The 26,636-nt window shown below is 41.1% G+C and overlaps 1 protein-coding gene across 6 annotated transcripts in view; it reads right to left on the bottom strand.

Moving 5' to 3' along the window:
* LOC126237134 (L-gulonolactone oxidase-like) overlaps positions 1-26,636 on the bottom strand; it is a 91,327-nt gene that overhangs the window by 37,765 nt on the left and 26,926 nt on the right. For 4 of the 6 annotated variants that reach the window (XM_049946959.1, XM_049946954.1, XM_049946955.1 and 1 more), the window contains one exon: positions 13,526-13,596. The exons of 1 other annotated variant lie outside the window; for it this stretch is intronic. The gene's annotated coding sequence lies outside the window, so the exon portion shown is untranslated. Of the gene's footprint in view, positions 1-7,053; positions 7,307-13,525; positions 13,597-26,636 lie in introns of all 6 variants that reach the window. One more of the 6 variants, XM_049946956.1, reaches the window with a different exon arrangement.

Here is a 26,636-nt window from a genome sequence, read left to right as displayed (position 1 = left end):
AAGGAAAAATATACAATATGAGGCATTCTTTCTTTTGTAGTGATGCATTTTATTTTATTTTAAAACAGTGTACAACGAGTTTTTCCAAATTCTCCACCACCGGGGTAGCTCTGGGTTTTGAGCCAATGAGCTAGCAATACCTGGATTTGGGAGGCGAGGTGTTTGAACCCATCTGCCAGCAACCTTGAAATTGGGTCTCTGTGGTTTCCCATTTTTAATATGGCAGAAGCCAAGGTTGGTCCCTTACTATAGGCCACAGCCAATTCCTTCTGAATTCCTTTCTTTCATGACAGATTCCAATTCCCTTAAAGATACTGCCCCTCTGCTTAAATGAAAATAGCTGCATCGAAGGCAAGCATACTAGCTCTTCAGAGACTTCCAGCACTAAAAGTCACACCATAAATAAATAATACTCCAAATTCTCCTCATTTATGCTGATTCATTTATCAGTCAGGACATTCTTTAATGCAGAAAATTATATTTCTACATTTCAAGAAATGAGGACATTTGGGAAAGTGTCAAGTTGAAGAATTCCAGATCCTTTGCATTTTCTCCACTAAAAATTGTTCTAGATTCTCTGTTGAACACAATGTCATATCTGTTTCTTCCAACAACCCCGTCATTTAATAATCACAGTGTCCCACAAATTCTCATTCGTTCATTCCTAAATTCCTCAGCTCAAATCCCGTTTGAAAGGAGGCATAAAAAGACCTTCAACGGAGATTAGCGCATGACTTCTTCTTAGTGGTTCGCCAAAATACAGCATTCCTACGCCACAAGATTATAATTGTACCTGCTTGGCGAAACCTCCGAGATCATTGCCAAACAAAATGGTTTATTGTTATCATTCTTTACGGAAATTCCATATTTTATGGAGCAAAAGTGAGAAAATCCACTATCATGCACAATAGTGTAATATTGTGCACTAAAGGCAGAGAAAAGTGATTAATTCACAGGATTAAAGCATAAAATATCTCGTATTAAGTAGAACAAATCAAAATAAGCAATATGCATGAATTTACTTCTTTTAGGGCTAAAATATGCACGATAAAACACTGATGCTGCCTGTTCCAATAACATGGCACACATAGTATTGATTTGTTTAAAATGACTGAAATTTTATCTGACCCACATGGATGGCTGATCCGTTAACACATTACTTCGAAATTCAAGGAACCTTATGTTAGAAGACTAAGATGTGTCTTGATAACAAAGAGGCAATATCTTATATTAGAATTATAATTCATTTGGCAATAAAGTTAGCATATTGCCATATGTGTTATATGTTTCTGGGAAAAACTTTTCTTGTTTAGTTTTATAGATGAAATACTATATGTATAAACGCCTTCTGAAAGCAAATTATGTACTTAAAAAAAACAAATGAATGTGTTTACAAAATAACAGAAAAACATAAGCACTTTTAAAGTCATCCTTAACAAACTGGACCATACAAAATCCTGGTTACATCCTTGGTCTCCAGAATGAATCTTTGACTTGGTAGTGGGGTGTGCACTGTTTTTGAAATTTCATGGCTGATCAAAACTGTGTGCTGAAACTGAACTTGAATCCACAATCTCACCTTTCACAAGCAATGCTCTTACCAGCTTAGCTATCCATGCACTAGCCACTACCTGCCACTCGCCCCCCCCCCCCCCCCATCCCCGCCTCCCTCCCCCCTAGAGCTAGCTACTTTTCACACTCCACAAAAGGTGTCCTGCATATATTGGAGGACTAACCCTCCTAGAAGAAATGTTATTGCAGGCGTTTGGATTAGCCGCAACCTAGCAGGTGTTTCCAGAATGAATCTTTAACTCTGTAAAGAAATGTGTGCTTTTTTGGAACATCCTGGCAGATTAAAATGTGTGCCAGACCAAGACTCAAGACAGAAACTTGTATTTCACAGGAACTGCTCTTACTGGCTGAACTATGCAGCTAAAGCTCATAACCCACCTTCATCACTTCACTTTTGTGCCAGTATCCATCTCTTAATTTCTACATGTACCTAAATCATTTCTCCCAGAGTGCTTCAACATCATTATCATCATCATCATCACCACCACCAGCACCACCACCACCATCCCAAAAACAGAACGTTGTGTTCAAAGGCAGACCTTGTCAAACTTGAATTTGTGGAGATAAGGAGGGAAAAAAGAATTGAAGAAGAGATTAAATGTTACAAGAGAAGTGAAAATCGTCTTGATAAATTCTTGATTAATATAATCAAATTATTATGAAAGCCATGCCAAAATTTCGGTGGTGTTGGCCCATGGTGTGGACAAAGGTAGTACTTATTTGCTAGGGACTAAGGTGAGAAATCTTTTTGGCTGTGATATTGTGTGTTACTGAGAGTTAGTGGTGCAGACATTGGCTGATGGGCTCATAGGCAGCAGTGGTGGTAGTCTACCATGATTACTTATGATCTGCCATGGTGATTTCTCTACATCTGAGCTGTGTAACTGATTAAGTACATCTGAAATTACTTCCTGCATGGAAATTGCCATTGGGCTATCCTGGAAAAATTAAAAAAACCTAGAATTTCCATTGTTTAAAAAATTACATTAAGCTTCATAGAAATGCAATCTCAAATTAAATTCAGATTAATCGGCTTATCAGTGTGATGCCTCCACTTTAGTGAATCCAAGTCACTAAATGGAATACTGTAGAAAGTAACATGAATTGAAATATAGTATCTCTAAAACAAGGGCAGTAAAAGTGTCCAACCCATAAATGTTAGATGCTGCTAGCGAAAGAACTACGAAAAATGTTGTTGGTCTCCCTTTGTCTTTGTAGCTTTCTTAAACAATGTTTTTGTTTTTACAACAAGTATAGTTATTTTACAGTTCTGCAGATCGTTTTGTGGTCTCTTAAGATGAGTTGATATATCAATATGTAGATTATGGACAGGGAGGCTCCATCATCCACTTAGGAATCCATTTCAGCCAATAGGTTCATCAGTTGTCTTGTTTTGTTTGCAGCTGTTTGTGCTGGTCTAATGCTGTGAAGTATGTTGCCGCACCAAGGTGAGATGGCTGAACTAGCAGCTATATGACCAAGCCTAGTACAAGCGTAGCATGTGACACTGTGATACGGGTAGTTGTTGTGGCTGTGATGACAGAACTAATCTTGTATTTTATTTTAAAACTTTCACTTCGCTTTGCACGCTACACAAATTTATGCCTGCATACCTTGTTGTGGAGGCACAGCTTTTTCATGCTGCATTGTTTTATGACACATGAGTTTGCACTTTAGGTTTAGTCAGTGGTGATTAGGAATTACTAATTGCATTCCTAATTAAGTTACATACACCTCTACATGATTGTGATGTTGGTGGTGGTGCTGGTGGTGGAAACCCATGGAAACAGAAGCAGCTCATAAGACTTTTGATATTGTGTTGCACTTGTATGTGATTTTGACACTTTTGAGATTTCAACATCCCCAAAGCGAAAACATTATTTTTAAAAAATTGCTGGTGCGGGCTTTTTTCAAAGCCGTACTACTGTTTTGCCCCATTCATTCTCTTTTCAATTACTGTTGGGCATACAATATTACCAACTGTGGTTATCAAGCTTGCATTGTTTTACTTGGCGGTCTGCACAGTTAAGCGATATTACATGACACACCTAATGTGTACAAGTCAGGTGTAGACGGCCTGCCACATAGCACCAAATTGGGTGAAGCTACGATTTCAGCAGACGGTTTATCCACCAGGGAAAAATAGGAACAGTTCTATTCTTCTAGAAGAAGAGTATGCGCACACTTGCAAAACACAGCATTTCGAGCAGGCTTTCTGCTTGTTATTGCTTTCATGTGTGTTCGCCAGATGAGAAATAGATGAGCTCTTGAGGACTCTTTGGCTATTACGCAAAATATTCTACACATTCTTCATTGAGCAATTTTTTTATTAATATAGTAATAAAACAAATGAGTATTCCCTTTTTTTATTGTTGTTGACAAAAGCTGTTCATATAATGATAGCTCCTTATTGTAGAAATGGAACGAAATAAAGAATTGTAAGCTTGCTTACAGAGACATACAGCAAGGAAAGGTGTCTATGTGGTCCTCTAGATATGCTGTAACATAATACAGAAGGTCTACACATGGTTAATTCTGAGTTTATGTTTTACATAAATGTGCATCTAATTTTACTTTAGATAGGTATGTATCGCCTTAATTGGTGAAAGGGCCACATTTATTTGATTTGATTGCATCTTTTGTATTACTTCGGCATGCCAAGAAGGGTAGTGTTGTAAGAATAGCCACAAGAGTCAGAGCAGCTGTGCCAGCTACGACCAGTGAAGGCTGTAAACGTCATTTTGCACCATTGCGGTCGCACTGTTGTGAAACAGTGTCCCTCATTACTCTGTCACTTGTGCGCAACCCGTCATGTACCACTGACAAGACACAACCATTCTGATGAAGTTCCTACACTGCAGTGGATCTTTGAACCTCAACTCCTCTGTTAACAAGGAGGTATATGCCCTACCTTCACCCATTATTTCCAGCGAGTGGTGAACCCAATTCCTGCACCTGGCATTATGTTGTTGTTCTGTCCTTCACCTAACGAGTATGGCAAACACTATGATAGTAAATGCTGCATAGATAACTGCATTCTCCATGTCTTAAATGCTGTGATACTTAAACACGGATAATCATTTGCTTATACCAACATGACATAAAGTGAACACAGTGTCCGTAATTCTGTATAATCATAATGTAATTTCATTACAGCTGCACAAGATAAGAATAACTGCTTAATAAATACAAAGTTAGATCTCTCAAAATATTCAACATGAGTAAATAGCAACTTTACAAAAATATCAGCTTTCGCACTCAATGACGTAACTGACATAAACAAGCATGTGGTTAAAAATGTGTTTTCTTGGGGCACTGGTGCAGACTTGTATACGTTAGGTGTGTCATGTAATATGAGCTTTACAGATTTTCTTTAATTATGTTCTAAGGGGCTCTCTACCTCCATTCAATTGCTTAAAAGTGAATGTACTACCAAATACACAAAGGCATTTGAAGGAAAGTGTTTATTTTATTTTATTTTAGCCCCTGTACTTCATTCCGCTTGGAACTACTGCACAATAGCGTGATCCAACAGTGTATGGCATTGTAGTAAATAGCCATTAATGAGTTAACAGCCACTTGTTTCAACTTGATCCGTACAGGTGCGTGAGCTGAGAAATGATGAATGAGGAAGCTACTTCTGACCCATCCATTTCTATTACGACATCAACACAGGGTGAAGCGAGAAAAATTATTATAAATGCCGCACAGTGTTGCGAACAGAAGAAAACACAAACAGGAGAGAACATTTTTAAAAAAAAAAGAGTGAATAATTACTTAATACTGCCTGGCCATGATAAATTGACGATTGGCGTGAGACCTGAAATGGATTGTAAATCACTTACTATGCTGACATATTCATGTACGGGAGTTTTACCCACAACTTATGTATTATTTATTTATCAAAAATAATGAAAAATGAAAGTAGATGAACGTAAAACTTACAACACTTTGAATTGTCGGTCAAAAACTGATTTTTGGAATCTGTCTGCACATGGCATTTATGAAACACATCCCAGCAGTAATGTTAACAAAGTATAACTGACTCTGCCAAAACAACTGTCAAAATCGTGTATCTGATTCGAGGTCATCATCACCATCGCCTGAGGGCGTGATATTGATGACAACTTCACCGATGCCCTTTCCATTACTCCATCTCCTGTCCAATACTCTTGCTCCAGCTGCTTCACTTTCCCGCAGTAACCATGTCAGTCCTGTGCAGTAAATGAAAGGAAAGCAGATTTACAAGATTCTGCAGTCTTTCCTTTGACATGTCACCTATGGCATTTTTCTCTCTGAAACTGCATTTTACTTTGGCCCATGCCAATTCTATGGGATTTAGATCGCAGCTGTATGGCGGTAAGTGGACTATTCTGTGATCTCTGCTCTCAGTGGTTTTATCCACAATGTACACCTCAACTGGTTTGTTTTCCTTTAGTTTAGTTAACAGTTCGGCCATCCTCATTGAGGCATCACAGATTATTTTTGTCTTGCAACCACTCTAACATAGTAACCCTGCAATCGTATTTATTATGCACCCCATCGAACTACATGCTGTAGTATCCGCATTATCCATCACAACTACAGAATTAGGTGACTTAGGAACCACCAGATCTGCAAAATACTTTTCAAAATTAACTGAGTTCATTGGTCCATGATAATCATGCACAGTTGACTTCGCCCAGAACAAGAGGTGATTGCTTGACACATCCATTCTTGGATCCCAAGCTAGCAATAACCATGCAGCAACACGCGTGACTCTGTCTGCTTGCCAGCATTTGCTAAGAGTCATGTTATCTATCTCAGACTTGTCCAAGTAGAACACCTCACTAGCACCTTGCCTGATTTTTTTCATCTGCACTATGAAACTAAAATGCCAATACACAATGTCAGGACGCTTCAACAACACAATTATGCACTCAGCACCAAACAAACCCCATTGATTTCAAAACTTTTGCGAGGGAAGTACATCTCCATCTCCATCCTATCTTCTCCAACAAAACTGGCAGAAGCTTCCACGAGCTAGGTACAATCCGCTTGATGTTGTAGAGCTCCTCCAAGGTGTTTCAGTAGACCCGCCTATTGAAATCATCTGTTTTGTGTATATGACCTCTGTGTGCCTCATCCTAAGTGATAGAAAGCATATTTATCAGATAGTTGGACAGCATTGTATTTATGTCAAAAGTAAAACTTCAGTGCAACTACACACACATGGCTGTTCAACACTTCACACGAAGAATGCTGAGAGTGGAGGAATACCGGTAGGAGACTCCTGTATATTCACTCCCATCCTGCCATGCAATGCATCAAAACTACGGTACGCCTACAGTAATCCTCTTTATGCGCAACTGAGCTGGCTTTAGGAATAATATGATACATATTATTGAAAAATGGAATGCACTTCTCTAAGTAACTGTGACCTTATAAGCACTTATTTCAAATTTATGAAAAAATTGTAAATTAAATGTAACAAGCAGTTACCTTTTCTTTTCAGGGGTACTAGGTGATTTGCCTGGATGAGATGTGGAAAACCCCCCCAGCCGTATAAAATTGGAGATGTTCTTTGCTGTGTACATAGCAGCTCTTAATTGAGACTGCATACTTGGATGGAGTAGGTCTTTCTTTTCCTTCTCTGCATCACAACGCTCTAATATATTCTCCATCATTTTTCATTCACCACTGCGAAACAGTGTTTTTCTTTTCCTCTTGGGGTCAACAGTGCATCAGAAGAACCCTGTTGTATGAGCCAGGGATGGTCTTTTGACTCATTTTATAAAGTAAAGACATGCAAACACAACAGAACACAAGAGCAACACAATAAACAGCAGTAAATAATGCTGAAGTGCTATTGTAGCTACTTCTGCAACTTCCCTGAAGTGGAAACACTCCAACACCCACCCACCGCATACCTGTCAACGTCCGCTAACTTCGGTTAACTTCAAAAAGTTGTCTCCGCATGTTATTGAAAACGGTTTATTGCATGAAACATCCTGGCAGATTAAAACTGTATGGCAGACCAAGTTCGCAGTTCTGAGTACCCTGTCCGGCACACAATATTAACCTGCCAGGAAGTTTGAAATCAGTGCCCAATCTGCTGCAGGATGAAAATTCACTCTAGTTTTGGCATCTTGCTGCAAGTACTTGACAAAATTTCAGTTCCTGTAAGTTTTTTTGTCAAACTTGTAGAAGTTGTGTGTGTTTAGCACTGGTGCGAAAATACTAGTGTCCACAAGGAGAATAGCACAAAGCCAGATGGGCCAAAACAAATGTGCTTTTTGGACCCTTAAAAACATATAATTGGCACCATCAGTCAAGCAAGTGTGAAATTAGTTTACTAGTGAATTTGGTTCACCAGGAGGGAAAGTACAATGGCAGTACAGATGCATTTAATTTTTTGCTGTTTTTAATGTTACTATCAATACTATCAACATAAATGCATTATGTTTGTAACAAAAGTTACAAATATTGCTTGCAAAAATCGAGCAGTAATTAAAAGGCAGTCTTTTGGTGGGACAGCTCACTACATTTTTGTTCCCTTTTATCGAGTATTTCATTATACAATAGACAAGAGATGTTTGAATTTTGCATACTACATGCTCAGAAAGTTTTTCATCTCAGAGAAGTTCTCTGATTTTTAGTTAATAGTATTTCTTGGTAACATCAATATGTACTCCTGTAACATTTCTTTCGTCCTCTTTCTTTATTTTTGCATTTTGTCAAAATTTTTATTCAATAATAATAATAATGCAACAAGAGTGGCGACAGTTCTTGTTTTTAAGCATGATAGCATTTCTGCAAGTTCTTGAAGCAATTTTCTGAAATTAACTTGCCCCAGCGACCTGAAGAAGTAAACTTGAGTAAGTTTTGTTCTAATGCAAACACCTTAACAAGTGCTTGCAAAAGTTACTTGCTAGTGGACACAAGTTTTCCAATGCGTTCAGTAATATTTCGTGTCTATCTGTGGGCAGATTGACGTTGACAGTACTCGGAGACAAATGAATATCTCTCAACTAGTGCTGATTTTCTATGCTTCTGGCAGCACTAGTAAAATCGTCAACTTATTGTGGCCAAACAGTACTAATAATTGTATAAATGCTGCAAAGCAAGACACAATTACAAATGTGTAAAATGCCATTCATCTTCTGCTATTTGAATAATTATTGTGTTACAACAGCCATGATTTAATTTAATAACTACTTAATGTCATTGCTACTCTGCTCAAAGAAATGGCCAAGCAAGCATTCACAAGCTACAGATTTATCAATAGAATATTGTAGATTACTCCACAGTAAAACTGATGGCTAGCTTTAACTCGTTCATTCATAATATTATGCCAGTCTGTCAGCGTCAAGCAGTCTTTCAGCCCCATAGATCTGTTTGATACATATCGGTAGAAGTCATTAATCTTTGTCATTATGACATCTTGTTTTTGACTGCTGCCAACTACTACAATTTAACAGTTAATACAACAGTTGTTACAACAGGGTTAACGTAATTTCAGGCATTGCACTAAACTGAATATGAACGTCTCTATAAAACGCTTTAACAAAACTTATTACTTCTGTGTTTTTCTACCATAGTAGCTCATCTATACTTTATGCCAGACTTCAAAGCAATGAATTCTCTCCCCACCTCTCACATGGTAGTACCAATCAGCTTCCTCAGATCCCCACTCCATGCAACAGATCGACGATTATAAATCAGTCACGAATCATTGTGTCAACTCTGGATCACCAATGGATATTATGTGTATAACATGTAAATTGCTATTTGAAGTATCAGAGATGGTTTAAACTGATAACATATCCATTTGGGTATGGTACCATAAAAAATTTTTAAACACATCAAAGTTTTTAAATAAAATAATTTTGAAAATTCCCAACTTCTGACAGGTTTTCATGATTTCAAGGTTCACTGGACTCTGTTTTAATACTAACATAATGTGCACGCAGTGACAATACACTTCAGCTTTGCATATGAGCATGAGTTAACACTATAATTGTCATTATGTTTGGAAGTTTATGATGGTGCATGTTCTAACACATGGTTGCTGTGGTTGGACACATCTTCCATGTCCTCAAACTAGTCTTTTCTCTTACACTAGGTGTACGAGGTCTGTTCAATAAAGAATGATCATAATTTTTTTTTGACAACCTACCTTTACTCATCCTCATAATTTTGATGGTGCTTCTCAAAGTAGACTCCCATGAATGTAATGCACTTGTCCCAGCATTTATGCCAGTCTTCAAATACCAAATACATGCTGGAAACCATATTTTGACAGGTCCTTCAAAATCGGCTCCGCAGCCTTCACCGCTGCTTCTGATGATTGATAATACCACCCGCGAAGGCGTTTCTTCATGTTAGGTAATAGAAAAAAGTCACATGGCGCTAAATCAGGACTATTTGGAGGGCGAGGGATGCACTTCATGTTGAGTTTGCATGATATTCAGCAACAACATTGGCAATATGCCGCCGTGCATTATAATGGTGCAGCATTCAGCCTGCTTCACGGAAATGTGATCTTTTGTGCCTGATATGGACTTGCAATGTTTTCATGTCATCCCTGTAGTGTTGTCCAGTTACTGATGTGTGTGCAGGTACAACATGCTGATAAAACATTCCCTGAATATCAAAGAATGAGATGACCATAACTTTCCCAGCAGAAGCAACCACTTTTGCTTTTTTGGGGGTTGGTGATGAAGGAGATCTCCACACTGAGCTTTGCTGTTTGCTCTCAGGATCAAAATGATGTAACCAAGTTCCATCAGCAGTGATTACATTTGAAAGAAACTCCAGATATTCCTCTAACATCAACTTTAACTGCATGCAGACCTGCACGCAAATGTCCTATTGTTTGGGAATTAACAGTCTTGGAACCCATCGCGCACAAAGACGTGTCATGTGTAATTTTTCTGTCACCAACGTGTGGGTGGCACCCAATGAAATGTTCAGTATTTCAGAAGGTGATCTTAAGGTAATTCGTCAATCCTCTCTCACAATGACAGCAGCAGTGTTGATGTTTTCTTCTGTAAGAGCAGTAACTGGAGCACTGGGTTCACCTTCTTTTGAAATCGATTGTCTCCCCTCTTTAATCATTTTAAACCACCTTCAAGCTGTGCTGTAAGGAAGAACAGGCTCGCCATAGACCTCCTATAACATTGTATAGGTCTCAGCTGAAGATTTGTTGAGCCAAAAGCAGAATTTCACAGCCACATATTGTTTCTCACGTTTTACCTCCATTGCAGCGGTAGGCAATATTGAACATGTCTGACCTCGCCTGCCTCTCACAGGCAGGAACCAGGAGTCGCAACAATGAAACTACTACAGCATGTTTGTTGCACATTAGGCTAAATGATATCATAAGATTATATTTTAGTGTGAGAAATTATGACTGTTCTTTATTGAACAGCCTTCATAGAAGTATGCAACCAGAATTTGGTTGCAATAATTACACATCTGTTGTTTGAAACTGATAAATAATATTTTATTTAAAATAATCTCCATTGCTATTTATACATTTCTCCCACTGCAAAATAAATAAATAAATAAATAAATAAAAATTCTTCTTTTGAAGCAAACCAGACAGAGAGCCACTTTCATACATTTTCATATGAATTGAAGCACTGTTCAGCGAGAATGTGTCCCTGTGATGCAAACAGGTGATAATAGGATGGCATCAAGTCTGAAGACTAAGTCGCATGCCTTAGTATTTCCCAACTGAACACCTTGATCATTTCCCTGACCCATTTTGCTATGTGTGATGGGGCGTTATCATGGAGCAATATGACTTTGTGTTGCCTTTTTCCATATTCCCGTTGTTTTTCACATAATGCCCAATTTAAATCGAGGCAGCAATCAGTGTTAACAGTTTCACCAGCTTTTAGCAGCTCATAATAGATGACACCCTCCTGATCCCACCAAACACAGAGCACTGTCTTCCTTCCAAAGCGATTTGGTCTTGCAGCAAAGATCAGTGGTTTCCTGCATTTACCCATGACTTACGATGCTTAGGATTCTCAAAATATATCCATTTTTCACCACCTGTCACTATTCAATGGAGAAACGACTTTCTTTTGTATCTGGCGAGCAGCATTTCACAAGTGGTCTTTCGATTTGCTTGCTTTTTACCATTCAGTTCATGCAGAACCCATTTTCTCACTTTCTGCACCTTTCCCATAGCTTTCAACTGAAGAGGAACGGCTTTCTGCATCACATTCAATTGTTCCATGAGTTCCTGTAGAGTTTGAGTATCATCTTCATCCAATAACACCCACAATTCATTGTCTTCAATCTTTTTCGGTAGTTTCCTGCACTTGTCGTTTCTCAGATCAAAATCACCACTTTTAAATTTTTTGAACCACTTGAAAGACTATGTTTCCCCAAGAGCATGTTCATCGAAAGCTTTAACAAGCATTCAAAGTGATTCCTCAGCAGTTTTCTTCAAATGATAACAGAAAACCAATGCTGTCCGCAAATTGTAGTTCATAGACGCAAAACTCAACATGTTTACAGGTTTGAAACAGATACCAATATATTGAACTTGGGTTACTGTGTGTTGACATTCATCATCAGCCGTTACAGGAATCAGATGGTGCTACAGGTGCGATCTCATGGAACCTACACTGATGGCTAGCACCATCTATAGGGAAATTCCAGTTTCATACTTCTACACCTGGTAAATTATGTAATATAAATTGTATACAACACATAGATATCATTCAATACACAAAGAAGTATATACACAGGAAACAAGATGTCATCAAACTAGTAACAGACTAGAAAGGTGAAGCAATCTTAAGCTTTTCAAACAGAAACTGTACACCAAAGTTAACTTTGTACTTCCTCGGCTCAATGACAGCAAAAGACTGATTTTTTTTTACTTTTTTGTTGTCATAATCTGTTATGTTAATTAATCTGTTAAATACAATCATTTAATTAAACTTTAATGTAGTCTGATGTTTTAATTTAGGGAATTAATTTCCAATTTTTAATTACATGCAAGTATTTGCAGTTACCATACTTACACTAAATCCACAATGAACCATTATCCTCAATAGTGAAATAACCAGCCAAAAAATAAAAACTTTGAGGTTCGCTGATGACACTGTAATTCTGTCAGAGACGGCAAAGGACTTGGAAGAGCAGTTGAATGGGATGGACAATGTCTTGAAAGGAGGCTATAAGATGGACATCAACAAAAGCAAAACGAGGATAATAGAATGTAGTCAAATTAAGTCGGGTGATGCTGAGGGAATTAGATTAGGAAATGAGACACTTAAAGTAGTAAAGGAGTTTTGCTATTTGGGGAGCAAAATAACTGATGATTGTCGAAGTAGAGAGGATATAAAATGTAGACTAGCAATGGCAAGGAAAGCGTTTCTGAAGAAGAGAAATTTCTTAACATCGAGTATAGATTTAAGTGTCAGGAAGTCGTTTCTGAAAGTATTTGTATGGAGTGTAGCCATGTATAGAAGTGAAATGTGGATGATAAATAGTTTGGACAAGAAGAGAATAGAAGCTTTCGAAATGTGGTGCTACAGAAGAATGCTGAAGATTAGATGGGTAGATCACATAACTAATGAGGAGGTATTGAATAGAATTGGGGAGAAGAGGAGTTTGTGGCACAACTTGACTAGAAGAAGGGATCGGTCGGTAGGACATGTTCTGAGGCATCAAGGGATCAGCAATTTAGTATTGGATGGCACCGTGGAGGGTAAATATCATAGAGGGAGACCAAGAGATGAATACACCAAGCAGATTCAGAAGGTTGTAGGTTGTAGTAGGTACTGGAAGATGAAGAAGCTTGCACAGGATAGAGTAGCATGGAGAGCTGCATCAAACCAGTCTCAGGACTGAAGACCACAACAACAAAAACTGTTGCCAGACCCACAAATTCCAGGGTCTTAAATGACTGTTAATCTAATTAATCTAAAAAACTAATTCTACTTACTGGTTCAATCTCCTTGCTTTCAAAAGGTTCTTCACTTTTCAAATAGATCTAGTGAAACTTTCTTATGCTTCCTACAATAAAGAAGATGCGAGGAGTAAGTGAGGTACAAAAAACTATTTTCAATAGGAGATGAATAAAATGAGTGAAATGTATAACTAACAACAATTTTTTATGAAAATGAAAATTTTATTCATTACAGATTAGAAGATGGAGGAGGGCTTAAAATATACAGCAAATAACAATATGAGCCTTCATTCTATCAGAACTATGAGAGTAAATTATTGAACAATGACACAAAAAGGATTAAATTACCCTTCTAGCTGTGTTGATACTACATTACTATACTTCGCAGTTTTAATTTCCCTTTTCTTCTTCTTCTTCCTCTTCTTCTTTGACTTTTCCTACTAGAGGTTAGTCATTTTCTTCTTCCAGTAGTCTTGGTTACTTCAGTCGTAAACTGTTAAACCCTTCTCATCCATTGCTTGATCATTATATAACTCTCATGACAAATGTGACTGTCCCTTGCAGTTCTCCTCAGGGTCCACATCACTATCATCTTGGATCACCTGTCATGGCTAATTCTTTTAAAATGCTGAAACCACTGAAGACTTCCCTTCTCCAGTCTGTTCGTTATGGACAGTGTCACTTCCATTTTTTCCCATATTTTAGATGTTTTGATCTCATTTATGTGGGCAACCTCTCATAAAATCTAATTCCACTATTCCAACCTTGTCACTCCTTTTATTCGTACAAGGCCACATTTTTGGCTATAAGTAACTATATTCTCAATAATACTACAGAATATGCTTTTTTTGGACTATTGAGTATTACTATTGTTCAAATGAGTCCATGTAGGGACTTCATCACTCAGTTATCCATCACTACTTTGGTCTGCAGTATCTTTGTCACAGGTGCTGTTGCTGCATATAACAGAACCTAAATATTTAAATTTTCAATTTTATAATTCTTTCAGTTTCAAGAATTAAATTCATTCCTTGTTCACAAAAGACATATGTACTCAGTCTTATCAAAATTAATTTTTTGACCCCAAGCAGGAATACCTGTCATTTGGGAAATTGTAGATTGTTACTTACTGTAAAGATAATAAGCTAAGTTGCAGACAGGCACAAGCAATAGACACATATTAGCTTTTGGCCACAACCTTCATTGGAAAACGAGAAACACATGCCATTCATTCAGACAAGCAAGCACACCTCACGCACACAACCGCCAACTCCGGCTGCTCAGGCCCAAGTTGCCTGAGTGGGTGGTCAGGTGTGCCTCAGCTGTGTTTGCTTGTGTGAATAAATGGTGTGTGTTGCTCTTTTTCTGATGAAGGCTGTGTCTGAGAGCTTATGTGTGTCTTTTAATTGTACCTGTCTGCAACTTGGCTTGTTATCTTTACAATAATTAGCGATCTATCTTTTCCTACATTGTTGTTGTTAAGTTTTAGACTCCACCTTGCTTATTTCTTCTGCAATTTATCCAGTATGTGTTCCATTTCTTGTCCGTGGTCTGGTAATATGCAAAAAGTAATCAATGCATTCTTTCCTATCCAACTCACATATCCATCCCTGAAGAATTTTTATACCATGGTTGAAGCTCTTGGTCTATGTAAATGTTAAAAAGTAATTAGGATAGTCTGCAACATTACTTAATGCCTTTGGTGGTTTTAAAGTTTTCTTATTCTGTTTCTCTTTTCCTTCTGTCTCTTTATACTTCTTATAACTATAGTAATCCATTTACCCTGTACTTTCAGTTTATTCATGCCAGGTGTAATCTCAGTTCTTGGGATACTGTCATATGCTTTTTACAAATTTACAAAACTCACATCCATTGCCCTGTTACTAGCTCTGTTCTGGTCAACTGCTAATGTAAGTGAGTGAATGTATCCAAACATCAGCCACCTGCCCTAAAGCCACTCTGTTCCTCTGAGAACTTTCTTATATTCTGTTCAGTGTTTTCCTTGTGGATACTAGAGTACAGCTTTGCTAAGGCTATTACACTAATTCCCCTGTAATATGAGCAAGACTTTTTGTCCCCCTTTTTGATAGACGTTACTAATAAAACCCATTCCACTCTCTATGTATATCCTCCTCTTGTTCTACTTTGTTAGAAACTATACACAAATATTCTACTGGCTTTTCACCTCCATATTTAAAGAGTTTAGTTCTAATATTTCCCTTTTTAATGTGAAAAAAGGGATGAGTCAGACATAACTTGTGCAATCTACAAACGTGTGGTCATTTTGCTTCATGAGTTCCTTTTGTAGAAAAACTTAACACTTTAATCTTTGTATTCTGAAGACAAAGCATTGCCACCAAACCAGTTTGTTTGATTTTCTGTTTCCTTCTTCCCTACTTGGCAGTTCCAATATCTAAGTGTTCTCTTCACGTCTTCAAAAAATTCATTCCTGGAGTTAGTGGCTGGCTCTGAGCACTATGGGACTTAACATCTGAGGTCATCAGTCCCCTAGAACTTAGAACTACTTAAACCTAACTAACCTAAGGACATCACACACATCCATGCCCGAGGCAGGATTCGAACCTGCGACCGTAGCGGTCGCGCGGTTCCAGACTGAAGCGCCTTTAACCGCTTGGCCACACCGGCCGGCCCTGGAGTATCTGCCTCTCCAGGAGGATGCAAATAAATGGCTCAAATTAATTAGCATAGGTTCATCAAGCCTCACAGAGCTCAGGTTATTTACCTCAGGGGCTTTGCACAGTCTCCATGGTGTGCAGCAGGACCAACATCGCCAATATGCAGCATGCTTATCATGTCAGAGCATGCTTTACTCAGTCTATTACTTCCGTACATCACATCATGTGCCCACTCAGTACCACATTTACAACCTTCCACTGGAGACTACTTACGTCGTCATCAGACAATGCTGTGACCAGTTACATCTCCGGGCTTCATGCTAGCCACAACAGCTGCTCACTAAATGGAATCATCATCCTCACCATCAGCACCTGTTACTAATGCTAAACCAGACCACTGTCCACTGTTCATGGTGCCATGTCCTGTCGCTGACACTAAGCCAGACTTCTGTCCATCGCTCCCAGGTGGCATGTCTTGCCGAATGTTATGCCACATGCAGCCAATGTCATCGAGCTATGCCTCAGACACACGCCAATGCCCAAGGTCCTAGAAGTATGGTCATCTTCAAGGATACACTCAGTGTTCCAGGTTGAATCCTACTGTCAATCGACCCCAGCTCCTCTTGCTCTACCGCCTACCACAACTCATGGACTTCATCGTGCAAGCACATTTCAGGCAATGTCTCAGAGGGACATTCTGTTTGTACTTTTGTTGTGGGACATTCATACATGGAAACTGTATTTGAGGTTCTGTTCTTATATCTATAATAAACACTCCTGCCAGTCACTCCACTCAGTTAACAGCAACGATAAATGTCTTGTGTGGGTTCTCAGTGCATTGCTGTTCTCTGTGACCACCATGGATTCTGCTCTCTCCAACACTGGGAATAACTGTGGATCTCACAGCAGGAGCTGCTACAGATATTGTGCAGGTGGACAGCAGATTTCATGCCACTTTAGTGTCACGTGAGGCACTTGTGGAGAGCCTCTTCCTCCGCTGCCCCCCTCCCCCCCCCCCCCTGGACCACGCTCCGCAAAACCTTCCACTGCGGTGCCTCCGGCTCAGGCTCCTCCTGCTCTGCTGGTGCCCTAGTCACTGCCCAGCAAAATGCTGGCTTGTACTCCAATGGCCAGCCAGCCATTGGAACATGCATCGTCAGCCTGCGCATTGCTGGCTTGCACACTGCTGGCTGGCCTGCACATTCCTATGCCACTGACTTGCCTCTACCAGCCCCTCCATGTGGCCATCCCTCATGTCTCTGGCCCAGGCATTTCTCCTCATTCCTGCATCACGTGCCCAGCTGGCTCCTGTACCATAGGTCCCACCAATTCCTGCGTCTCAAACCCTGCCGGTTTCTGCTCCAGCAACACCTGTTCTGGCCGTGCCAATTCATCCACCATCTGCTCTGACCATGGCCAGCTCTCTTCCCAAGGATGGTGGTGCCCAACAGGATGTGGACAACGAGGCCACTCTTCACATGCATTTCCATGTTTCCGGATGTCTCTTCCTTTGTTTTGCTGGAAAAAAAGTTTCGTTCTTTTTCAACTGTTTGTGTGATTTTCAACCACATCGACACTGCTTTTTGCACCTGTGTTCGCTTTTGTTTTTTGATAGGCATTCCTTTAAATTTCACAGTTCCTCTCAGTGTTGCACATTTTTGGCACTGTTCTCTCCTCCAAGAAACTTGGGTGGTCCATTACTATGTTCTTCCTATGTGCATTCCCTTCCACGTTGTTGTCATACTGCAACTTTCACGTATTTGTCTGTCTCTTCAGACTGGTTTCTTTTTTGTGTCCCTCACTTTGTGGACCTTTCACTGACACCCAGACCACAATGGCCGCTGTCACTGGTGCCTTCTCTGCGGCTGTCCCTCTCCGCGATGAAGCCTCCCCTGATGCTGCCACAGTCGTCCCTCTTATGACTGCTCCTCTCCTCAACGACATTGCGCCTCCATCTGTGTTGCCGCGCTGTTCCTCTCACAGACAGCCCTCTCTTTGATGACACCATCATTGCCTCAACTGGCGCTGCAACAGCCGGCCAAGTCACAGCCAGCCCTGCTCTTGGCATAACTCCTGTCATCGCCAAGCCTGTCATCGAAAATGTTGTCCTAGTCATTGGTCTTCTGGCCCCTCGTCCTGTTGATAACACTGCCAGTCTTCTTGTCAGTCCTGTCATCACTGGCCCTGTTCCAGCCAGCCTTCCTGCTGTCGCCAGCCCTGTCAATGCTGACACCAATTGTCTTGCCAGTGTGTCAGCACTGGCCCTGCCACAGCTGGCCCTCTAGCTGCCTCTGCTGCTCCTGTAGCCATTGGAGTCGTCCCCACTGGCTTCAATGTGACCAATCTTGTTCTTGCTGCCACCGCCACTTTCAGCACTGAGATGACCGGCTGCAAGGTCACCAGCCCTCTCATTGCTGGCCCTGTTATGACCAGCTCTATCTCCGCAGACACCAGCCCTTCTGCTGTCAGCATGGTTGCCACTTGCTATATTACAGCTGGCCTTATAGCCGCCACCACCACAAGTTCATTGCCACAGTCCCCACCACAGAAGTAGACAGCCCTGCTGCCATTCCCACTGCCACTGCTGACCCTGCAGCCAGTCTCGGCATACCTGTCAAATCACTCATTAGTTAGGTGCCATAGGCGTCATCTCACAACTGGTTCCCTGTGCCTCCTGGATCCAATGTGCATGCTCGCTCCAGGGGCTTTCTCCTTTTGTTCCATGCTGCTCCCTCCTTCGGATGCACTGACCATGGGTAGCTCCTGTCTGTCGCTGTGATCTGGTTCTGGCATTATGGAAATTTTGCTACAAATCTCGGGCAATGCCAGGCCTATGTCCTGCCCCCCCCCCCCTCTCCGCCTGGCAACCATGCAGTCTCTCATTATGCTAATCCTATTCATCTCTGGCTTATACAGGTCCCCCTTCGAGGTGGCCTCACTAGCCTAGCAGCGTTGTCACCTCCTAACTGGCTGCCATTGATCAAGCATCACTCTCATCGACTGCCAACACCTGCTCTGCCATCATCGGCTCCTCAATCCCAGATTGCCTGCTCCCGACAACAGCCACTTCGCCTTTGGCTGTGTCATGTCTTTTGAGGGGGGTGGGATATGGTATCCATTTGGAACTTCATTGTTCCACATGTCACATGAGTATGGTGGGCTGCCACCTCTGCAGGAGGATGCAAACACAAGTTACCAAGCTGTTTACTAGCATATCCTAGCCATACAGCACCACATTAATTTTGCTCTGCTGGAGACTACTTAGATCGCCGCCTGACTGTGGCACAACCAGTTACATCTCTGCGCTTCATGCAGACCACAACAGCAGCCCACTAAGTAGAGTTATCGCACTCGTCACGACAACCTGTCACTGACACTATGCAGGACTGCCATCAAGATTTCCCAGGTGCCCTGTCTCGCCACACATCATCACATTAGCAGCCTCCACCACATGCCAGTGCCCAATGTCCCAGAAGTACCGTCATCCTCAAAAATACATTCCAAGTTCCAGGTTGGAACCTACAATCAATCACCCTCAGTTCCTCCCGCTTCACTGCCTACAACAAATTATGGACTTCATGATGTAGATGCAACTCAGGCAGACATTTCTGTCTGTAGTTCAGTTGTATGGACATTCACCCACGACACTGTATTTGAGTTGTGTTCTTATATTGTTAATAAACAGTTGTTATTGCAAAGTGTGTACCTCACTCCTGCCAGTCACACCACTCAGCTACACTGGGTAGATGTCAGCTTTTTCTTCAGTCCACTATTTTGCTTTCAAAAATGTTTGTCACCTGTTCATTATGTCTCAGTACATCGTGAAAAACATTTGTCATTATGCTTTCTACATCCTTGAGGAGTTGCCTTTCTTTTATTTTTACTGGTACCTAAAGATAATGTTTATCTCTTGGTCTAGCTAATACAGGTGACAATTTCAGTTTCAGGTGTCTGCTGTTTCACCTGCTGTTTCTCTACTTTAAATCATTGTCCAATTCTCACTCCTATAGAGAGGCACACTGCAGATAAGAGATTTAACAACTGATTATCTTAAGAATGTTGCAGTTCTTCTTATTTCCGTGCTTGCTAAGAAAACTGGGGAGGAATTCCACTTTATGCAAGGCACCTTTGTAGTTTCATTTTCAATCAGACACTTTCCATCACTTGTTTTTGCTATCTTCAGTGGATTTGTTTATTTTCCTTGTGCAAAATTGTTGTTACATGTTAACTTAAAAAGAAACTTTAAGTACAAAATATTTACATTTGTAAAATGAGCAGTTGTTGTCAAATTTGGTTGGTTGGTTGTTTTGGAAGAGACCAAACAGCGAGGTCATCAGTCTCATCAGATTATGGAAGGACGGGGAAGGAAGTCGGCCATGCCCTTTCAGAGGAACCATCCCGGCATTTGCCTAAATCGATTTAGGGAAATCACGGAAAACCTAAATCAGCATGGCCGGACGCGGGATTGAACCGTCGTCCTCCCGAATGCGAGTCCAGTGTGCTAACCACTGCGCCACCTCGCTCGGTTGTCAAATTTGAGATGTGATCAAAAATAAATGGAATTTTTTGTTTTCCTTAAAGAATAATGGTTTATACATCAACATCAACTTTGCCCCCTTCAAAGCACCCCTCTCAGACATAATACACTTGTGCTAGTGATTTTTCCTATCTTGGAAGCACTTTTGAAAGTCACTTTTCATCATCAAGTCAGTTCTTCAGCGATTCAGTTTTATCTCATCAATGGTGGCAAAATGACGTCATTTCACGGTTCTCTTCAGCCTCAGAAATGGAAAGAAGATGCAGGGGGAACAGTTTTATTTTTTGTCACCAAATCATGGAGGAGTACTGAGGTTTGAGTGGGAGCATTATCATGCAATTTCCCTTGAGTGGTTTTGCCACAATTCTGGTCTTTTTCTTCAGATTCTTTCACATAAATGGCACACAGCTTCAAAGTAGTATTCCTTATTGGCTACACAAGGCTGGAATTCATGATGCAATATCCATTGTAATCAAAGAAAATAGCGAGAATAACATTCACATGTCATACAATTTATCAAATTTTTTTCGGTCTTGGCTCTTCAAGACTGTTTCAATTGGTACAATTGGGACTTGGTGTCTACGTCATACCCATGTACCCATGTTTCCACGCCTGTTACAACCTTCTTTAGATATTCTGGATCATTGTTGACTTCATTTAGTAATTCCTGAACATTGTCTAGGCAACATTGTTTTTGATCGAACTTCAACAATTTCAGAGCAAACTTTGCAGCTACATGTTTCATGCCCAAAACATCCAAAAAATTGCTTGGTATAAGCCAAAGGAGATGCCAACATCATCAGCAACCCCTCTGATGGTGGGTCAGCAAATTTTAAGCATCATTTTCTTTACTTCTTCCACATTGTTGTCAGTAATAGATGTGCTAGGGCATCGAGGACAGTTGTCATCTTCAACTTACTCTCGACCCTCTTTGAAATGGTCCAACAACTTGCAAACTCTTGTCTTACTCATAGTAGTTTCGCCAAAAATCACAGTCAAAATTTGGAATGTGGTGCTCCACTTTGTTCAGTTTTTCAAGGAAAATTTAATGCAAATTCATTGATCCATCTTTCTCGAAAGTAAAAATTCTCCAATCACTCAAAAATACAAAAAACATTTTTGATTGTCAACAATAAACTAAATATTCAAAACAGCTGAAAATGCAAACATTCATCAGGAATATGTGTACTAACATGAATAATAAAATTGAGAATCAGAAGTACAAAGCCCTGAAAATTAAAAAATTCCCATTATTTTTTGATCACACCTCATATTTTACATTGGTTTGCATAGAGTACAGAGCTGAGAGAGGCTTTTTTTGTTTATTTATGATATGTCTGAAGTTTTGCAGTACATTTGGAAATAAAGTTGATGTTTGCATCTGTTTACATACTTGGCATGAAGCTACTGGATTCTTCTTTTAGTAGCTTTAGGTATACTACACAGTCTAGAGCTTGTCATCTGGAAACAGCAATATGGTATTTTATTTTTATGATTATTATACATTTCTGACCAAGAATCACTCATGTATCACATCAATTAGCGTGTTACTTACAGTTTTTGACACTGTGGTGTTATTACTTTCTCTATGTTGGGGTAACATGCTTATTTCATTCGCTTGGAGGGAGGTAGGGATGGAGAGGGGGAGGGGGAGGGGGAGGGAGAGGTGGGGAGAGGGGGGAGAGGGAGAGAGGGGGGGAGAGAGAGAGAAGGGGAGGGGGAGAGATAGAGAGAGAGAGAGAGAGAGAGAGAGAGAGAGAGAGAGAGAGAGAGAAAGAGGGCAGATGCAATATACTAAAGAGACAAGGACTCAACACAATATACAAGTATACAGAACCAACAATGCAATACAGAACAGATTTGGAAGAAATACCACCAACACTGACAAATACAGCCAGTCTGGTATATATCAACTAACTTGCAACTGCTGTAAATGTGTATATGTGGGTCAAACATGCATGAATTTTAGAACTACATACACAGAACATCTCAGAGCACTGAAAAGCAATAGCTCACACTCAACATTTCCAGATCACATAACAACACAGAATCTTACGCAACGAACATAGAAGCTGATTTAGAAATCCTTACAATCAGTATCAGACTACACCAAAAATTAACAACAGAAGAAAACTATAAATCAGTATCAGCCTACACCAAAAATTAACAACAGAAGAAAACTATCACATCCAAGGAAAGAAAGTACTAAATGAATACACACCACTGTGCTACAAAACCTTCTTTGCCACAATAGAATAACCACCCCAAAACTGCATATGATCAGCCTTCAAAATTAACTTCCCTTCTCCTCATACTGTACACCATTCACTCTACATGCCTATCCTATCCAACCCCTCCCCTGCCCCAAAGCTCACTCTCTCTCTCTCTCTCTCTCTCTCTCTCTCTTCCTTCCCCTCTCTTGGGCACACACACAAACTAAATACCACCACACACATATGCCACGAAACAATTGAACACTATACAGCCACAATATGCAGTGGCAGCAAAAACTCTTTGCTTGGCTAACACATCACAGAAAATGCATGTGTAATGACAAAAGTGACAGAAATAAGCATATACCCCCAACATAAATAAAGTAAAAACACCACAGCATCAAAAACTGTAAGTAACATGCTAACTAATGTGATACATAGTTATTCTTGGTCGGAAATTCACAATAAACAGAAAAATATAATAACATTTTGCTGTTTCCGGGTTACATGCTGTAGACTTCATAGTAGACCTAAAGCTACTAGCATAAGCATCCAATAGCTTCAGGTGAGGTGTGTAAACAAATGCATACATCCACTTTATTTCCAAATGTACAACAGAACTTAAGACATGTCATAAATAAACAAAATACACTCCTGGAAATTGAAATAAGAACACCGTGAATTCATTGTCCCAGGAAGGGGAAACTTTATTGACACATTCCTGGGGTCAGATATATCACATGATCACACTGACAGAACCACAGGCACATAGACACAGGCAACAGAGCATGCACAATGTCGGCACTAGTACAGTGTATATCCACCTTTCGCAGCAATGCAGGCTGCTATTCTCCCATGGAGACGATCGTAGAGATGCTGGATGTAGTCCTGTGGAACGGCTTGCCATGCCATTTCCACCTGGCGCCTCAGTTGGACCAGCGTTTGTGCTGGACGTGCAGACCGCGTGAGACGACGCTTCATCCAGTCCCAAACATGCTCAATGGGGGACAGATCCGGAGATCTTGCTGGCCAGGGTAGTTGACTTACACCTTCTAGAGCACGTTGGGTGGCACGGGATACATGCGGACGTGCCTTGTCCTGTTGGAACAGCAAGTTCCCTTGCCGGTCTAGGAATGGTAGAACGATGGGTTCGATGACGGTTTGGATGTACCGTGCACTATTCAGTGTCCCCTCGACGATCACCAGTGGTTTACGGCCAGTGTAGGAGATCGCTCCCCACACCATGATGCCGGGTGTTGGCCCTGTGTGCCTCGGTCGTATGCAGTCCTGATTGTGGCGCTCACCTGCACGGCGCCAAACACGCATACGACCATCATTGGCACCAAGGCAGAAGCGACTCTCATCGCTGAAGACGACACGTCTCCATTCGTCCCTCCATTCACGCCTGTCGCGACACCACTGGAGGCGGGCTGCACGATGTTGGGGCGTGAGCGGAAGACGGCCTAACGGTGTGCGGGACCGTAGCCCAGCTTCATGGAGACGGTTGCGAATGGTCCTCGCCGATACCCCAGGAGCAACAGTGTCCCTAATTTGCTGGGAAGTGGCGGTGCGGTCCCCTACGGCACTACGTAGGATCCTACGGTCTTGGCGTGCATCCGTGCGTCGCTGCGGTCCGGTCCCAGGTCGACGGGCACGTGCACCTTCCGCCGACCACTGGCGACAACATCGATGTACTGTGGAGACCTCACGCCCCACGTGTTGAGCAATTCGGCGGTACGTCCACCCGGCCTCCCGCATGCCCACTATACGCCCTCGCTCAAAGTCCGTCAACTGCACATACGGTTCACGTCCACGCTGTCGCGGTATGCTACCAGTGTTAAAGACTGCGATGGAGCTCCGTATGCCACGGCAAACTGGCTGCAACTGACGGCGGCGGTGCACAAATGCTGCGCAGCTAGCGCCATTCGACGGCCAACACCGCGGTTCCTGGTGTGTCCGCTGTGCCGTGCGTGTGATCATTGCTTGTACAGCCCTCTCGCAGTGTCCGGAGCAAGTATGGTGGGTCTGACACACCGGTGTCAATGTGTTCTTTTTTCCATTTCCAGGAGTGTAGAATGTCTCAACTCAGTGACACATCTCTAAACTCTGTACCATATGCCAACAAAGGTAAAATATTTTTACAATAATTGCTCATTTTCCAAATGTAAATATTTTGTACCAAAAGTTTCTTTAAAAGTTAACATGCAACAACAATTGTGCAGAAGGAAAACAAATAAATAAACCCACTGAAGATAGCACAAAAAGTGTTGAATCATGTCTGTGTGAAAACAAAACTGCAAATGTGTCTTGCATGAGGTGTTAGTCCTCTACAATTTTTAGTGAATTCCTTCAACATTTGATGTCCATATATTTGCTCATTAAAAGATATTTGATAAGTGAACCATGAGCGACCCAGTAGACGTCAATATGGTAATCAAATTCTTGCCATACCAATCCAAACATGGCATTGTCGACTTTGGCAGTCACTTCTTGTATTCTCTCCCGCAGCTCTGCTACATCACGTGGTAGAGGCGGTACATACACCAGATCTTTAATCTGTCCCCACAGAAAAAAGTCACATGGAGTGAGATCTGGTGACCCGGGAGGCCATTTCATGAAACAGCTGTCCCCATCTGTAACACGGCTGATCCATTGATGCAGCAGCTCCTTGTTCAGGTACCCACGAGCTTCACGATGAAAATGGGGTGGAGCCCCATCCTGCTGAAAGATGAACAGAGTGTACGACTGCATTTAAGGCATCAGCCATTGCTGCAACATGGTCTTGTAGGAATATCCAGTGACAAAACTGTCGGCGAAGTGCTCTCTGAACTCGCCATGTTTGCGACTAGCGCTGACTTTCAGCAAATTACCAAACTATGTTGTGGCGGTATACGTGAAAAAAAACTTTCAGGCTGTCTCTTCAAAATGACATAAGTATGATATTTGTAGAATGTTTGGTTCTTGAGTAATAAAGAATTGGAAGTGTTCCCGGACATTATGTACACTCTGTATAATGCCTGACAAAAAAAGTGAAGAACCCAGAAGATATGGACAGATGTCAATGTAACTTTGAACTCGTGGTACACTGGCTGGTATGTAAATGAAGACAGTTGCAATTCTCTGTGACAGGTAGACAGTCCACCAGAGTATTACCGTTGTTTGTGTTTAGTAGTGTTACCAGGCTGGTAGGGTATATAAGGGGTGGGAACAGTATCAAATGTTGAGTGATCACTGTGAAGAACATGCAGATTCTGCATACTCATGTAAGACAGCACCTGACAGAATTTAAAAGGACTTTCACGGTGTGTAATCATATTCATCGCCAAGGTTCTTGTCGACCATGTCTGACCACCCCAAGGGAGGACTGCTGTATTGTGCTTAAAGAACACTGTAACCCATTGACATCAGCACCTGCTGCCTGGGAACAAGTATTGACTCCCAGCAACATTCTGTGTCATCCCCCACCATGAGTGGGAGACTAGCAGCAGACTAGGGAATTACTGGCCTACGTGTAGGCTGCCATTCACACCACAATCATGGTTCTGCACTACCCCAGATGACGATCGACAGCAAATGCAAAGGTGACCTGAGGAGACGTTCCATTCTAAAAAAGTTTTGGAGTGGCACAGTGGTATTATTACTGGCATCATGGTGCATGGAGCCATCAGCTATTACTTCACATAGTTGCTGGTAGTGATCAGGGAACTCTTGACGGTACAGTGGTATGTCACGGACATCCTGTGTTCTCATATGTCACTTCT

Source organism: Schistocerca nitens, chromosome 2 (genome assembly GCF_023898315.1).
Source record: "Schistocerca nitens isolate TAMUIC-IGC-003100 chromosome 2, iqSchNite1.1, whole genome shotgun sequence".
NCBI lineage: Eukaryota > Metazoa > Arthropoda > Insecta > Orthoptera > Acrididae > Schistocerca > Schistocerca nitens.
The sequence above is the reverse complement of the archived record's forward strand: the minus strand, read 5'-3'. Positions and strand labels throughout refer to the sequence as shown.